We start from the raw sequence: 9,898 nt of genomic DNA, 5'->3' as shown, positions 1-9,898 counted from the left end.
AGTCCAAATGGCATAACAGTGTATTCGTAATGGCCATACCGGGTATTGAATGCCGTCATCCACTCGTGACCTTGCTGGATTCTCACCAAATTGTAAGCCCCTCTGAGATCTAACTTGGTGAAGATTCTGGAGCCCTTAAGACGATCAAATAACTCGGTAATCAGTGGGATAGGATAGGCATTTCTGACAGTTATTTTATTCAAGCCTCGGTAATCGATACATGGTCTCAGCGTGCCATCCTTCTTCTTAATGAAAAAGAACCCAGCCCCGGCCGGAGAAGAAGACCTCCTGATGAATCCCTTTTCTAAATTCTCCCGAATATACTCCTCTAGAACCGAGTTTTCCTGAACAGACAAAGGATATACATGGCCCCTCGGAGGCATAGTGCCGGGTAGAAGCTTAATCTTACAGTCAAATGACCTGTGTGGAGGCAAAGAATCGGCATTCTTCTTGTCAAACACTGCCCTTAAGTCTAGGTAAAGGTCTGGTATTTGTCTTTCTGTGGACTGAGTAGGATTCTCCGGTATGTTAATATTAGCTAATGGGGAAACCTTGCACAAACACCGATCCTGGCAGCCCTGGCCCCACGAGAGTATCTCTCCTAACTCCCAATCGATAATAGGGTTATGTTTTTTCAACCATGGGTACCCCAGAACTATGGGAACGGAAGGAGACGAAATGAGCATAAGAGATAACTTCTCCACGTGTAGGATACCAACATTTAAATCAATGGGTATGGTCTCACGAAAGATAACAGGGTCTAGTAGTGGTCTACCATCTATGGCCTCAACGGCCAAAGGTGTCTCCGTTAGCTGGGATGGGAAATTGTTCTTACTAGCAAAGGCTTGGTCGATAAAATTCTCAGCAGCACCGGAATCTATCAATGCCATAGCCCTTACTACTTCCTTCCCCCAAGTTAAGGAAACTGGTAGCAGAAGCCTGTGCTCTTTATAATTAGGAGTAGAGGACAAAATAGAAACACCCAAGGCCTGTCCTCTAGAGAGACTTAGGTGCGAGCGTTTCCCGGGCGGTTAGAACAGTTCGAGAGTAAATGACCCTTGGCCCCACAGTACATACACAAACCCTCTCTTCTCCTGTGCTGTCTTTCCTCCTCAGAGAGGCGGGTATACCCTATCTGCATAGGTTCAGTAAACAAAGATATCGTGGAGTCAGGACTTGGAAAAGCGGGAGCTAACCTAAAAGAAGGTCTCTGGTTCCTCTCTCGAGTGTTCTGTCTCTCTCTTAGACGTTCATCTATACGAGAGATGAACGAAATTAAATCCTCTAAATTCTCAGGGAGTTCTCTGGTAGCAACCTCATCAAGGATTACATCAGATAGGCCATTCAAAAATACATCCATATACGCCTGCTCATTCCACTTGATTTCTGCCGCCAGAGACCTGAACTCTAGTGCATAATCCACCAGTGTTCGGTTCTCCTGTCTCAGGCGCAACAGTAATCTGGCTGCATTAACCTTTCTACCTGGAGGGTCAAATGCTCTTCTAAAAGCAGCTACAAATGCGTTATAGTTATAAACTAATGGGTTATCGTTCTCCCATAGTGGGTTGGTGTGGCGAAACCAACCTCGCCACTGGGCCCTGGAGAAGCCTGTTTGCTAGCCTCCTACCTACTGACTATGGCCCCTGGGTTATTTGGGGCATATTGTACTGTATATTGCTGCTACTGGCCCTTTTAACAGCATCTATGGACATATTGGGACTTTTGGGACTACTGTCCCTTTAAGACTGTGAAGCATATTCGAGTGTACTGCCTGTAATATTATATATGTATTTATAGATGTGTTAAGTGTATCCTGGGTGATTTGTATGCAACATTCATCTGATTGTTCGGTAGAATCACTCCATTCAGTATATTGAGTGAAACTACCGAACAACCAGACCACCCAGGAATGAGTGTGCCTCCAATTACCGTTTGCAACAATGTTGCAAACAGGTAATTGGCAATCAGTGCAGTGTGGTCTTTGTCCTCTGGGTGGCCGCCATTCGGGAAACAAACACGTGGCGGCGGCCATCTTAAACTACCGAACAGCGGTGTTTTGCCGTCGAGTGTCTGGAACTAAAATCGGACACTTGACTAGGCAAACACCGCTGAGACCTCCATACTTCCAGAAATTCGTATGGAAACTACCGAATGACCCGCCGTTCGGTAGAAAGAGCCCCATAAACAAGGGAATTCATTCAAACCCTCTCCAGGCTCTATAACACAGGCAATTCGCCTGTTTTCATTCCCTTGTTTGTGACCGACCGCAGGGCCAAAATGCATGGAACTGTTTTCGGATACTTTACCCATGCGGTCGGTCAAATCTTTGGAACCCCATATCTCACGAACCATTCATCCGAATTACTTGAATTTTGGATATGTTGTCCCCCTGAATAAGGGCTATCCAGCGATGCTGGATTTAAAGGTGTACCCCCGGGTTTTGGGGTACATCCAGAACTTGGCTGAAAAAGTGTACCGGATAATTGAGTTTAATGTTATCTGAGGGGAGGGGATGTGTGGGCTGAACCATGTATGTGATTGGTTATTTTATGCCTCCCCCTGGGTGTGGCCTGTATGTGGATTAGTGTAATAAAAGCCAGGCTGGATGAGCCAGTCCAGAGTTCCTGTTTTACCCTCAAAGTGATGTGTCGTCTCATTATTGGGGGGAAGGATTTATTGCATGCTGTTCCAGTTGACTGCTAGGAGTACAAGCCTATTCGTATGGTTCCTATTCAATGGTCTACAGCATTCATATGCTTGGGAGAATTTAAAAGGTTTCTCGGATTCGGTGATTGTGGTGTCTGCCAGAGTGCTTGGAGTCCTCAGGAAGCACTAGGAGCATCCATTAACGGAGGTACCAAGTCGGGGTGCCAGGTGATCCGTTACATTGGTGGCAAGCGGTGGGATGGCGTCCTAGTGCGAGGTAAAGCAGCTCGGAGACACAGTTCGTTTGGATTACAAATTGAGGGCAACGCTAGCAGTCGTGCAGCGCCCCTGGGAGCAGACAAGTATGGAAGGTTCTGGCTCTGGAGATGATTGGCTGGCCGAGGTGAGGCAGCGAGTGGCCGAGTATGGGGATGATATACCCATGGAGACACGCCGGGTGATCTGGAACCAGGTCATGGCTGAGCGAAACACAAGGCTGGACCGAGAATTCCGGTTGGCAAAAGAGAGGAAGTATGCTCAGCAGCAGGAGCGGTACAGCAGCCGAGTAGAGGCTGCATCCGAGGAGGTTAGCCGTCTTTCCCTGAGGCGGCGGGAGGAACCCGAAGTGGGGGTCCTCATAGACTGGTCCTGTGAGGAACCACAACAGGCAGGTAGAGATGGGACCAAGGTCTCTCCACCGGGCCCTTACTCACAAATGTTGCGGGGCCTCACGGATTGGTCCTGGGAAGACCCACAGATGGCAGGTGGAGATGGGACTGCGGTCTCTCTACCGGCCCTACAGGGATGCTGGGCAGTCGGCCCAGATCCCCAGCGGCAGTGTGCGTTACAGGGAGCTGAAAGTGCCGTTCTTGCTCCCCAGCGGCAGTCTACGGTGCAGGGAGAGGAGCCTGTTATCCCCACTCCCCAGCGGTTGAAGGTGTGTAAGGGAGAGGAGTTTGTTACCCCCTCTCCCCACCGACAACCTAACCCACCAAGGGGAGACAGTAAACCCCTCACCAGCGCAGATGGGACCGTGGTCTCTGCGCCCAAGTTACAGGGAGCTGAAGGGGCCGTCCTCCCTCCCCAGCGGCAGTGTGATTTGTTGGGAATTGGGAGCCCAGTCTCCATTCCCCAGCGGCAGTGTGAATTGCAGGGAATTGGGAGCCCAGTCTCCATTCCCCAGTGGCAGGCTGAGTTACAGGGGACAGAGGTAGTTGGTCCTACCCCCCAGCAGCAGAGTGATATGCCGGGAAGGCAGTGTGAAGTGCAGGGAGAGGAGAGCAGCGTCCTCCCTCCCCAGCGGCAGGCTGAGTTGCAGGGGGCAGAGGTAGTTGGTCCTACCCCCCAGCAGCAGCGTGATTTTTTGGGAATAGAGAGCCCAGTCTCCGTTCCCCAGCAGCAGGACACTGAATTGGGAGGAGAGACAGTCGGTCTCCCTCCACAAAGACTGAAAGTAGGCATGGGAGAGGAGATTGTTACCTCCTCTCCCCAGCGGCAGATCATCAATAGGCAGAGTGTTCTAATGGGAGAGGAGATTGTTACCACCTCTCCCCAGCGGCGGATCATCAATGGGCAGAGTGTTCTAATGGGAGAGGAGCTGGTTACCACCTCTCCCCAGCGGCAGCTTAATGTACCAGGGGGAGACTGTAAGCCCCACACCTGTGCAGATGGGACCGTGGTCTCTGCACTTCCAGCACAGGGGGTAGGGACGGTCGGTCCTGCCCCCCCACAACAGGGCTGTTTAGCCAAAGGGGAGACAGTCGGTCTCCAGCAGCAGAGCTGCGCAGCTAAAGGGGAGACAGTCGGTCTCCAGCAACCAGGCTCCAACCAAACTACTCCTGTAGTAGTGCTGACACCAGGGCAGAGTACCGCTGGTCTCTGCCCACTCAGCAACCCACCAAAACAGCCTACCAGTCCCCCACACAGCCGGGGTGAGGCACCTGGACCTGGACAAGTTTTTCCATTACTCAGGTGTAGTAACCATTTATTGTGGGTGGGCTGTACTGCTGTTTCTGTTTTGTGGGTGGGCTGCTGGACTAACAAGGGCACTGACCGGCAAGAGGTCAGGTACCCTGTTAGTCTGTTTGGAAAAGGGGAGAAATGTGGCGAAACCAACCTCGCCACTGGGCCCTGGAGAAGCCTGTTTGCTAGCCTCCTACCTACTGACTATGGCCCCTGGGTTATTTGGGGCATATTGTACTGTATATTGCTGCTACTGGCCCTTTTAACAGCATCTATGGACATATTGGGACTTTTGGGACTACTGTCCCTTTAAGACTGTGAAGCATATTCGAGTGTACTGCCTGTAATATTATATATGTATTTATAGATGTGTTAAGTGTATCCTGGGTGATTTGTATGCAACATTCATCTGATTGTTCGGTAGAATCACTCCATTCAGTATATTGAGTGAAACTACCGAACAACCAGACCACCCAGGAATGAGTGTGCCTCCAATTACCGTTTGCAACAATGTTGCAAACAGGTAATTGGCAATCAGTGCAGTGTGGTCTTTGTCCTCTGGGTGGCCGCCATTCGGGAAACAAACACGTGGCGGCGGCCATCTTAAACTACCGAACAGCGGTGTTTTGCCGTCGAGTGTCTGGAACTAAAATCGGACACTTGACTAGGCAAACACCGCTGAGACCTCCATACTTCCAGAAATTCGTATGGAAACTACCGAATGACCCGCCGTTCGGTAGAAAGAGCCCCATAAACAAGGGAATTCATTCAAACCCTCTCCAGGCTCTATAACACAGGCAATTCGCCTGTTTTCATTCCCTTGTTTGTGACCGACCGCAGGGCCAAAATGCATGGAACTGTTTTCGGATACTTTACCCATGCGGTCGGTCAAATCTTTGGAACCCCATATCTCACGAACCATTCATCCGAATTACTTGAATTTTGGATATGTTGTCCCCCTGAATAAGGGCTATCCAGCGATGCTGGATTTAAAGGTGTACCCCCGGGTTTTGGGGTACATCCAGAACTTGGCTGAAAAAGTGTACCGGATAATTGAGTTTAATGTTATCTGAGGGGAGGGGATGTGTGGGCTGAACCATGTATGTGATTGGTTATTTTATGCCTCCCCCTGGGTGTGGCCTGTATGTGGATTAGTGTAATAAAAGCCAGGCTGGATGAGCCAGTCCAGAGTTCCTGTTTTACCCTCAAAGTGATGTGTCGTCTCATTATTGGGGGGAAGGATTTATTGCATGCTGTTCCAGTTGACTGCTAGGAGTACAAGCCTATTCGTATGGTTCCTATTCAATGGTCTACAGCATTCATATGCTTGGGAGAATTTAAAAGGTTTCTCGGATTCGGTGATTGTGGTGTCTGCCAGAGTGCTTGGAGTCCTCAGGAAGCACTAGGAGCATCCATTAACGGAGGTACCAAGTCGGGGTGCCAGGTGATCCGTTACAGTTGGCCCATCTCAGAGCTTTCTCAATGAGTAGGGTAATAATAAATCCTACTTTTGCCCTATCTGTAGGATAAGAGCGAGGTTGCAATTCAAAGTGGATACTAATTTGGTTTAAAAAACCACGACACTTCTCAGGAGCCCCACCATAGCGTACTGGGGGGGTAATGTGAGAAGAAGCACCCACTGTGGCTACCTCTAGACCTGAACCGACAGGAGAAACAGGGGTATTACGTATCTCCTCTGGTGGGTTATTGGCACAAGCTAATAGAGCCTGTAGCGCAAGCGCCATCTGATCCATTCTGTGATCCATGGCTTCAAACCTAGGATCAGGAGCAGCCAGCTTACTGTTTGTACTTGCAGGATCCATTGGCCCTGTCGTAATGTCAGGATCGGGACAGGGATCCAACACGCAGAGTACAAACAGTAGCCAGATACGTATACCGGACCTTAGAATGGCCGGACTAACGTAAGTAGTACAGTATAGAATGGTCAAAGACAAGCCGAGGTCGAGGGTAACAGAAGACAGGTAAGCGAGAGACAAGCCGAATCAAGGGTAACAGAGATAAGCAGAGTAAGGTAAACAAGCCGGGTCAAAACCAAAAGGGATAATAGAATACACAAGCACTGAGTGACTAGAACAAACTAGAACCACGACAGGGCAATGAGCTAATGAAAGAAGCTCTGTTAAATACCCTGTTCAGAGCAGTAACCACGCCTCCAAGGCGTCTTGAGTGGTCCTGCAGCAATTGACTGACAGGTCGATCCGGGGGAGTGTCCTGATGACTACTTCCTGCCTAGATGCTGTAAAAGGCAGTCACTCCCTCGCGGCCGGCCTAGCATGACCGGATAGACCGCGGGGAAGGGAGCCATCAGGCCGTCTGGATGGAGGAACAGCTAAGTCTCTACCTCTTTCGGAGGTAGAGACCACAGGTACCCTGACAATTTGATTGGATGGGTGAATGGGACTAGTTTGGGGTATTTGATTGGATGAGTGAATGGGACTAGTTTGGGGTATTTGATTGGATGGGTGAATGGGACTAGTTTGGGGTATTTGATTGGATGAGTGAATGGGACTAGTTTGGGGTATTTGATTGGATGGGTGAATGGGACTAGTTTGGGGTGATTTGATTGGATGAGTGAATGGGACTAGTTTGGGGTATTTGATTGGATGGGTGAATGGGACTAGTTTGGGGTATTTGATTGGATGGGTGAATGGGACTAGTTTGGGGTATTTGATTGGATGAGTGAATGGGACTAGTTTGGGGTATTTGATTGGATGGGTGAATAGGACTAGTTTGGGGTATTTGATTGGATGAGTGAATGGGACTAGTTTTGGGTATTTGATTGGATGGGTGAATGGGACTAGTTTGGGGTGATTTGATTGGATGGGTGAATGGGACTAGTTTCGGGTATTTGATTGGATGGGTGAATGGGACTATTTTGGGGTATTTGATTGGATGGGTGAATGGGACTAGTTTGGGGTATTTGATTGGATGGGTGAATGGGACTAGTTTGGGGTATTTGATTGGATGAGTGAATGGGACTAGTTTGGGGTATTTGATTGGATGGGTGAATAGGACTAGTTTGGGGTATTTGATTGGATGAGTGAATGGGACTAGTTTGGGGTATTTGATTGGATGAGTGAATGGGACTAGTTTGGGGTATTTGATTGGATGGGTGAATGGGACTAGTTTGGGGTATTTGATTGGATAAGTAAATCGGAAAATAAATACAATATAATGGCTCAGATGGGAAGGACCACAATGGATAAATACATATAACACAATATCACTAAAAATAAAGTGGGCTGCTTCACAACTAGTGCAAGCAACTATAAAGGATGAAAAATCAACAATATGGTAGTGTGAGCGCTCCAGTGATAAAAAAAACAAAATAAATAAAATAATATAAGGGACACTACTCCAGCAATAAATGCGTTAAATAGAATCTAAATTAAGACTCTGATATCCAGACTCGACATAAAGACTCAAGCTGTTGTTTAAAAATACGGCAAACCATATAATGCCTGTTTATTTGAACCATGACCACTGTTCGTCTTTAATGATTTTTCTATACCATGTATATGTGATTATATACGGAAATGCGGTCTCCTTTTTTTTAGTGAAGATAAGACAACCATCTTACGATGGGCTATTACTAGATATCCCTATTCTTCTCATAAATTTTCCCTTACATTTATTAATTTATTTACCATCTCTAGTAAATTTAAGTTGCTTTGTATATTTGGTCACTTGATTGGTTTAGAAGCTCATTCATGGAGCTTTTTATATTTAATTTGTATTAGTCTATGTTTATTTATCATTCAATGTTATATATATTTTCTAGTATCACTCTTAGTCTATCATTAAGGAAATTAGTCGGTTAAGTTACCATTTAAATGTCTATTTTTCTGAAAACCGGATGTACATTGAGCATCTAGGCAAATGCATGATTACATTTAACAGTCCAATCAGTAATCTAATGTATGATTTTAATCAACTTATCCAGTAAAGGGTATATAAGTTGTACTTCTGTTTGATGAACACTAGTCTTGAGAAAGTCTGGCACACAGACGAAACGCGTAGATCGTGTTCATCTCTTCACAGCTTCATTGCTTTACTGCTACTCCAGCACGACGTCCACCTCCTGGCTTATGGTTCCTGACACCGGACATCTTTCAACTTAGCTAACCAACGTGGGATCCGACGGGTTCTTTGGTGTGCTCCCAAAGCCGGTTTGCAGTGTGGCAAATAGGGTAAGTTATCATTGGAAGTCCCCACGTAACACCCTCAGCCTATCTGCATATCCCGGGCGGGTTTCTGAGCTCCTTGCCCCATTTGCTTATTTTCATTGTTTTTATTAACATTCGTTCATCTTTTAATTCATTTTTATTTTTTCATCTATTTATTTTTTGCAATTAGACTCCGGGTAATGATTAGTTCCAGCAGAGGGGCCCCTCACTGGAGCGATAGTTACACACTTCGGGGATACCCCGGGTTTTACTAGGTGTTTGTATATACTATTACACTATTATGACTTGTTTGGATATGTGTATTTATGTCCCTATTTGGAAGGCTACTTAGTGTCACTCTAGCCTGATGAATTGTGTCCGGCCGTCGTTAGGCAGTTCACTGATTGCTGGACTACATTTACTTACTTTGTATTCTCTGTTCTGAATTTTGTTGTTTCAAATAAACAGGCATTATATTGTTTGCCGTATTTTTAAGCAACAGCTTGAGTCTTTATGTCAAGTCTGGATATCAGAGTCCTAATTTAGATTCTATTTAACGCATTCATTGCTGGAGTAGTGTCCCTTATATTATTTTATTTATTTAGTTTTTTTATCACTGGAGCGCTCACACTACCATATTGTTGAGTAAATCGGACTAATTTGAGGTATTTGATTCCATGAGTAGATGGAACTAGTTTGATGTATTTGATTGGATGAGTAAATGGGACTAGTTTGATGTATTTTATCGGATGGGTGAATGGGACTAGTTTGGGGTATTTGATTGGATGGGTGAATGGGACTAGTTTGGGGTATTTGATTGGATGGGCGAATGGTACTGGTTTGGGATATTTGATTGTATGGGTGAATAGGACTAGTTTGAGGTATGTGGATGGGTCAATAGGACTAGTTTGGGGTATTTGATTGGATGGGTGAATGGGACTAGTTTGGGGTATTTGATTGGATGGGTGAATAGGACTAGTTTGGGGTATTTGATTGGATGGGCGAATGGTACTGGTTTGGGATATTTGATTGTATGGGTGAATAGGACTAGTTTGAGGTATGTGGATGGGTCAATAGGACTAGTTTGGGGTATTTGGATGGGT

Source organism: Pelobates fuscus, chromosome 3 (assembly GCF_036172605.1).
Source record: "Pelobates fuscus isolate aPelFus1 chromosome 3, aPelFus1.pri, whole genome shotgun sequence".
Taxonomy (NCBI): Eukaryota; Metazoa; Chordata; class Amphibia; order Anura; family Pelobatidae; genus Pelobates; species Pelobates fuscus.
This window is presented reverse-complemented; position numbering follows the sequence as displayed.